Here is a 6593-nt window from a genome sequence, read left to right as displayed (position 1 = left end):
CTTTCTGTGTTTGAAAAACAGAAATTTAGGTATGCTGATTATGGAACAAAATAGCCATTAAGTTCCAGCCTTTGAAAGGACTTAAAACAAACTAGATGACCCTACAATTAATGTAGCATTTTCATGCTTCATTTCCCACTTGTAGGCCACTAGTGTATCCTAGCTTCCATTGTTTGAGTTATTACCGAAGTAAGAACCTCAAGCGGTATATGATACCAAGGAAGTTTGATTGCTAGGTCACTTCTCTTTAAACATTAACTTTTAGGTAGAAACAAAATTGTAAATTCCTTTCACTTGTTTTCCTATTTCTTGTACCCTTTCTTATAGTTTTAAGAATTGAATTCTCTAGTGTTGACTTTTATACCTTGTTAGACATGTCCAATGTCACTCCAACAAGGTTCTTACCATTTATGTTGAATATTAAGTTTCAACTAGATGATCTTACCAGAAGCTTCTAAAGTTCTCTAAGCATCGATCTATTCGAATGCCTAGGGACTAGACTCATTCAAGAATTAAATGGAAAATGATTTTAGATTGTTAACCATTGGTAAAGCTGAGCGTTTAAACTCAATGCTTTATGATCTCAAAACTACATTGTATTTTGAATTCACAAGCACCAATTGGTTCGCCATTCGACTTTGATACTCGAAAACAACCATAAAAGTCGCTAAAAGAAACGTACATTTAAATTGCTCATTTTCTCTCTTTTCCGTGAATCGTTCTTGGATTCACTACCAATCGAGGAAATTTACTGTTACCTTTCTAAAAGGATTTATTGCAGTGCAAGATATTTAATTATAAACAATAATTAAAACATACATTGAAGCATGCAAAGTCTAAACATTTATCATGAATAATAACTTGAAAATTAAAGCAATCATGCAATTCAAACAAGTTATTACATTTTATTCGAATTTATTGTTCCGGCAGGTGTGAATAAAATGATTCCAAGATCCTAAAACCATTGAAGAATTAAGCACAGTTTGTCGACTCAATTCTAAAACATTTTAGGTAAGCAAAAGCCTTTTGCTAATAGTCTAGAAACTATTCTTGGTTGATAGGCACGTCTAAGAACTTATTAGGTAAACCTATCGATTTTGCCACGACATAAAAGGACTCCTTACTTATATCGTTGATTTTCACCAAAACTAACATGTACTCACAATTATTTGTGTACCTTGCCCCTTTAGGACCAATAAGTAACACCTCGCTGAGCGAAAACTATTACTAGATTGATGTAAAGGATATCCAAGCAAGTGTATATTTTGGCATGGCACCTTTTAACTCAATTTTAAGTTTGGAACTTAAGTCTCTTACTATGTTGGTTAGATTTTAAGTGAACTAAAATCCTTAATCATGCAACATAATCAAGCTTTTGATCTCATGCATTTTAAGACATATTTAAAAGCAATAAATAACTTAAAACATGCATAAGATAAATGTGATCTAGTATGGCCTGACTTCATCTTGAAGCTTTAACTTCAAAGTCCGTCTTGAAAATCTCCGTGGGAGGCACCATTTTCTTCAAATAGGATAAGCTATAATTAAAACTAATTACAACTATTTGATGGTACGTAGACCATATTTGAATTGAAAAACAACTTTGGTACTTTAGACCAATTACATTCAAATTAATGGTACGCAGACCATATTTTCTATCCTATTTGGGCCATACTAGTCACTTCATAACCTGCAAAACAGTACATATACAATATATACCATTCACCCATTCATTATCATGAATGGCCCACATAGCTGGTTAGTAAAACACATTATGCATCACATAAACATTTGCAGCAATTAATCAAGGGCACCAATAATCTACAAATTATTCAGTCCTTATTAATTCTAATCAAGTTGTTTTAACCTTAAGGATTTGTAGACCTAATCAAGAGTTTATGACTAAAAAGGGCTCCCACTTAAACCAATAAATTCATATGCTTTACTAATTTTAAACATAAAAATGTATTTCTAGTCTAACCGGAAACATACAAATTTAATTAAAATTTAAAGCTCATATAAATTTATAATTGAATCCAAAAAGTTTAATTTAATTTCAGTCGTATTTAAATTAATTCATGATTTTAATTTTAGTAAAATAATTAGAATAAATAAAATTTATTATAATTACAATATTCAAAATTAAAATCCAAGAAAATAATTTAAATTATTAATTTTAAAATTAATTAAAATTACGTAAACTGAAAATTTCAAATTAAAAATTTCAAAACGATCTAATCGCAACGCAACAATCCCACGCATCGCACGCCCATGGGCCACACGCACACAGCCATCGCTGGCCATGTGCGCGCAGCCCATGCGCTGCCTCGCATCGCTGCTGCTCACCATCGCAAGGCATCACGCGAGCCGGTGCTCGCTGCGCGCGCCAGCGCTCGATGCACGCGAGCCATCGCTCGCTGCGCTCGCTCGCCAGCGCTCGATCCATGCGAGCCATCGCTCGCTGCGCGCGCTCGCCAGCGCTCGATCCATGCGAGCCATCGCTCGCTGCGCGCCTGCCTTTCCCGCACGCGAGCTTGCGCTCATTGCACGAGGCAGCAGTATGCGAGCTGGCGCTCGCTGCGCGCGAGGCATCGACGCTGGGCGTAGCACTCGTGGCACGCGAGCTTGCGCTCGCTGCGCGCGAGGCTCCGCATGCTTGCGCGAGGCAGTGCGCGCTGTGGCGCAGCTCGCTTGCTGCCCACACGCGACTGCTCGTGCCTTGCTTTCGCCCTCGCCCATTCGCCCATCGCACACAGCCCACGACACAAGGCAGGGCTGCTGCCTTGTGCTCGTGCACCATGGCCTTGCTCATTGCATTCGTACCGCATGGGCGACGAGCTCCCTTGCTCGTCGTCACATGCCCGCACTATACAACACCCCTTAAGGGTAACACGTAGCGTCCATTGCTTTGTGCGTGCAAGTTATATGAGCGAATCGCAAAAAAATTTAAAATTTATATTCAAAATTAATGACAAATTAATAAATAATATTAATTTCATAATTTTAGGGCGAAAAATCGAAAATTTATTATTCAATTGAATTCCGATTAACATGGATTCAAGTCTAGGTCATAAAAATTTAAAATTTAACATAAATTTACAATTTTTATGTTGGTTTTTAATCATAGGTGTCAAATTAAATTATAATTAATTATGAAAATCAAATTAATTCTAAATTATTCCAATTTTCAGCAAATTAATCATAATTACAAATTAGATTGCATAATTAACAAGGCTAGGCATTCAAACTTGTTAAACATATACAGTAGGTCAATCAAAAATTCAAGATTTATCAACAAGAATCGCAAATATTTAATTTAACATCTTAAATTTACGAAATTTTGCATTCGAAAAACTAAAACCTCCGAAAAGTCATAGTTAGGCTTCGAATTTGAGAATTCTGGGTTCGGCCGAAAAATACTCTTTTTGTCAAAATTTTAGAATGCCTTTTACATGCGGAATTGACACAAAAATCACTCGATTTGGATGAGTAACAAAGAAACTGCCGAAAAACTGCGTACGTATAATTAAATAAACGCAATTTGCAATTAATTAACAATTACGAAAATTAATCACCCCTTTTAATTCTTGCAAATTTGTAATATTTAACCATGTTCATGCAATTTAGATTATGAAAATAATAAGAGGCTCGTGATACCACTGTTAGGTTATGATACATATGACAATTCATAAATCATGCGGAAAAACCATAAAGCCAGGAAAACATATTATTTACACATAATCATTTAGCATAGTTTAGATGCATACTCTTTGTTGCGTGCCTTCCCTAGCTGCGCCCGAACCGAACAAGAACAAGTCTTTAGGACTCCAAGTGTCGTCCCTCCGTAGATAGTCCACAGCACGTCCGGATCCACTTTAAGATTGACCAACTACAATCGCCCTTAAGGTACTACTTATTTTCGGCTAAATAGGCAAGAATTATGGCTGATTTTTCTGCTTAAAAATCCTAGTTTTGAATACTTGAAAACTTGTGTATAAATTTATGACCCTAGGAATATATTTATAGAACCTTGGAAAGGATTTCGAATCCTGTTAGAATACTAATTAATTAATTAGAATCCTATTAGAACTCTAAATAATTAATTTAATATTTTAGGATTAGGATTTAATCTATGCACGAATCCCGATAGCTTTAGGATTCGTATAGCACGTACACACGCACCGCACGAGCATCGCACGCCCATGCGCAAGCCTTGCGGCCCACGCTGTGCGCACGGCGCACAGGCCCACTGCCCGCAGCCCATTTGTGCGCGCGCGCCAGCCTTGGCTGGGACTGGCCTTGCGCTGGGCCTGGTCGAGGCATTGGCGTGTTGTTGGATGCGTGTGGCTTGCTGGGCGATGGCCTGGCTTCGTGCTGGGCCCTCGTCCGGCAGGCCTCGTCTTATGCTTATTCGTACGATACGCTTCCGATTAAATTCCCGGTTCCGAAATTCATTTCCGATACGAACAATATTTAACATTTCCGATTCCGGAATCAATTTCCGTTTCGAACAAATATTTAATATTTCCGTTTCCGGAATTATTTTCCGATTCCGATAATATTTCCGATTCTGACAATATTTCCGTTTCCGGCAATATTTCCGATTCCGGCAATATTTCCATTTCCGATAATATTTTCCGATACGTACCATGTTTCCGTTTCCGGCAACATCTACGACTTGGATAATATTTATATTTCCGATACGATCCATATTTCCGTTTCCGGCAATATCATCGTTTCCGGAGTATTCATTTCTTGCCTGTGACGATCTCAGCTCCCACTGAAACCAAGATCCGTCGATTCCGAATATCCATAGATGGAGTATTTAATGCCATTAAATACTTGATCCGTTTACGTACTATTTGTGTGACCCTACGGGTTCAGTCAAGAGTAAGCTGTGGATTAATATCATTAATTCCACTTGAACTGAAGCGGCCTCTAGCTAGGCATTCAGCTCACTTGATCTCACTGAATTATTAACTTGTTAATTAATACTGAACCGCATTTATTAGACTTAACATTGAATGCATACTTGGACCAAGGGCATTATTTCCTTCAATAAGTCCTACAAGTTCCAATAAAGGCCGTATAGAATCCAATAAGGTCTTAAATAAAAGGCAAATTTACCAAAAAGGACCTTTTATAACTCAAATTTTGTGAGAAATGACCTTATATAATTTTTTTTGTGAAATCACATCTTAATTTATTTATTTTTGTGAGAAAGGACCTAAGGGAGGTTTCCGGCATTGACTGAGCTTTTTCGGCCATTGACTTGCGCGTGAGCAGCACGTATGGCTTAACTTTGCTAAAGACACTGATTTCCCGAGTCTTGAATTTTCAAACTTGATTTTATTTCGATTTTTTTTTCAACTTAAGATTTTAAAGCTTAGAATTTTGGAGGAAAATTGGGTGTGATTAACAAAATAAAGCCACACGTGCTTCTCACGTGCGAGTCAATGGCAAGAAAAGCCTAGTCAATGCCAGAAACTTACTTTTGGTTGTCAAAAAATTACATTAAGGTGTGATTTCACAAAAAAAATTATATAAGGTTTTTTCTCGCAAAATTTGGATTATAAAAGGTCATTTTTAGCAATTTTACCTAAATAAAATATGTAATATTATGATTATTTGCGTTATTATATTAAGTAAATCTTGTTTGTGTTTGTTCTTTACGTTTTCTTTTTTGGGTGTCTCAAAATGTTCTTTAATTTTCCTTTTATATTATCATATAAATGTTTTAATATTCTATCAAAATTTGTGTCAAATGATTATTTTAACCAATTAATTAAATTCACCGGGTCATTTAATCACTCACACTTTTCTATTAGGACATTAAATTTTCCTCATTTTCTCAACAGAATTTTGATATGAGTGAAAATATTATAAATAAACGTAATTTTCTTATTTTAAAAAAAATAGTGGAATCTCAATGCACATTAATTAGTCGTTAATAAACGTGTAAATGGCCAAACGTAAAGAACAAAAAGAAAATGAGGGAGTAATTTAAGTTAATAATTATCAATGATATGTAAGCACTAATTAATATAATATTATTAATTATCAACATAATTACAAGGGAAAAGGTTAAAGAACACTCTTAAAATTACGTTTACATCGCAAATCAATGGACGTTTCCTAAGAGTATGTACGAACTTCTTCCCCCAAAGTATTCAAACTTAGGTGGAACTTGATCTAATATAATCCCTTGATCTCCCGGTCTTTCCCTCACAAAAAAAAAAACTTTTTTGCTTATACTTGTGACTTGTGAAATACGTAGTTGTTTTCCATCCGTGATAAAATTCCATTGCGGAATTAAAGAGTTAATCACAAATAATGTTTTACAAACCGGTCAAATTCATACTTGAATTTTATAAATTTTGAATAATTATTATCAATGTTCTAATGGCTAAAAGTTTAGTTATAATTTAATAAACTTTAAAAAAAGTCTAATAAGGTTTAACAATGTCCTATAAGTTCCTATGAGGTCTTATAAGTTAAATAAGGTCCTATGAGGTTCTATAAGTTAAATAAGGTCTTATAAGACTCTATAAGTTAAATAAGGTCCCATAAGGTTCTATAAATTAAATAAGGTC

Source organism: Spinacia oleracea, chromosome 3, assembly GCF_020520425.1.
Source record: "Spinacia oleracea cultivar Varoflay chromosome 3, BTI_SOV_V1, whole genome shotgun sequence".
Lineage (NCBI taxonomy): Eukaryota > Viridiplantae > Streptophyta > Magnoliopsida > Caryophyllales > Amaranthaceae > Spinacia > Spinacia oleracea.
The sequence above is the reverse complement of the archived record's forward strand: the minus strand, read 5'-3'. Positions refer to the sequence as shown.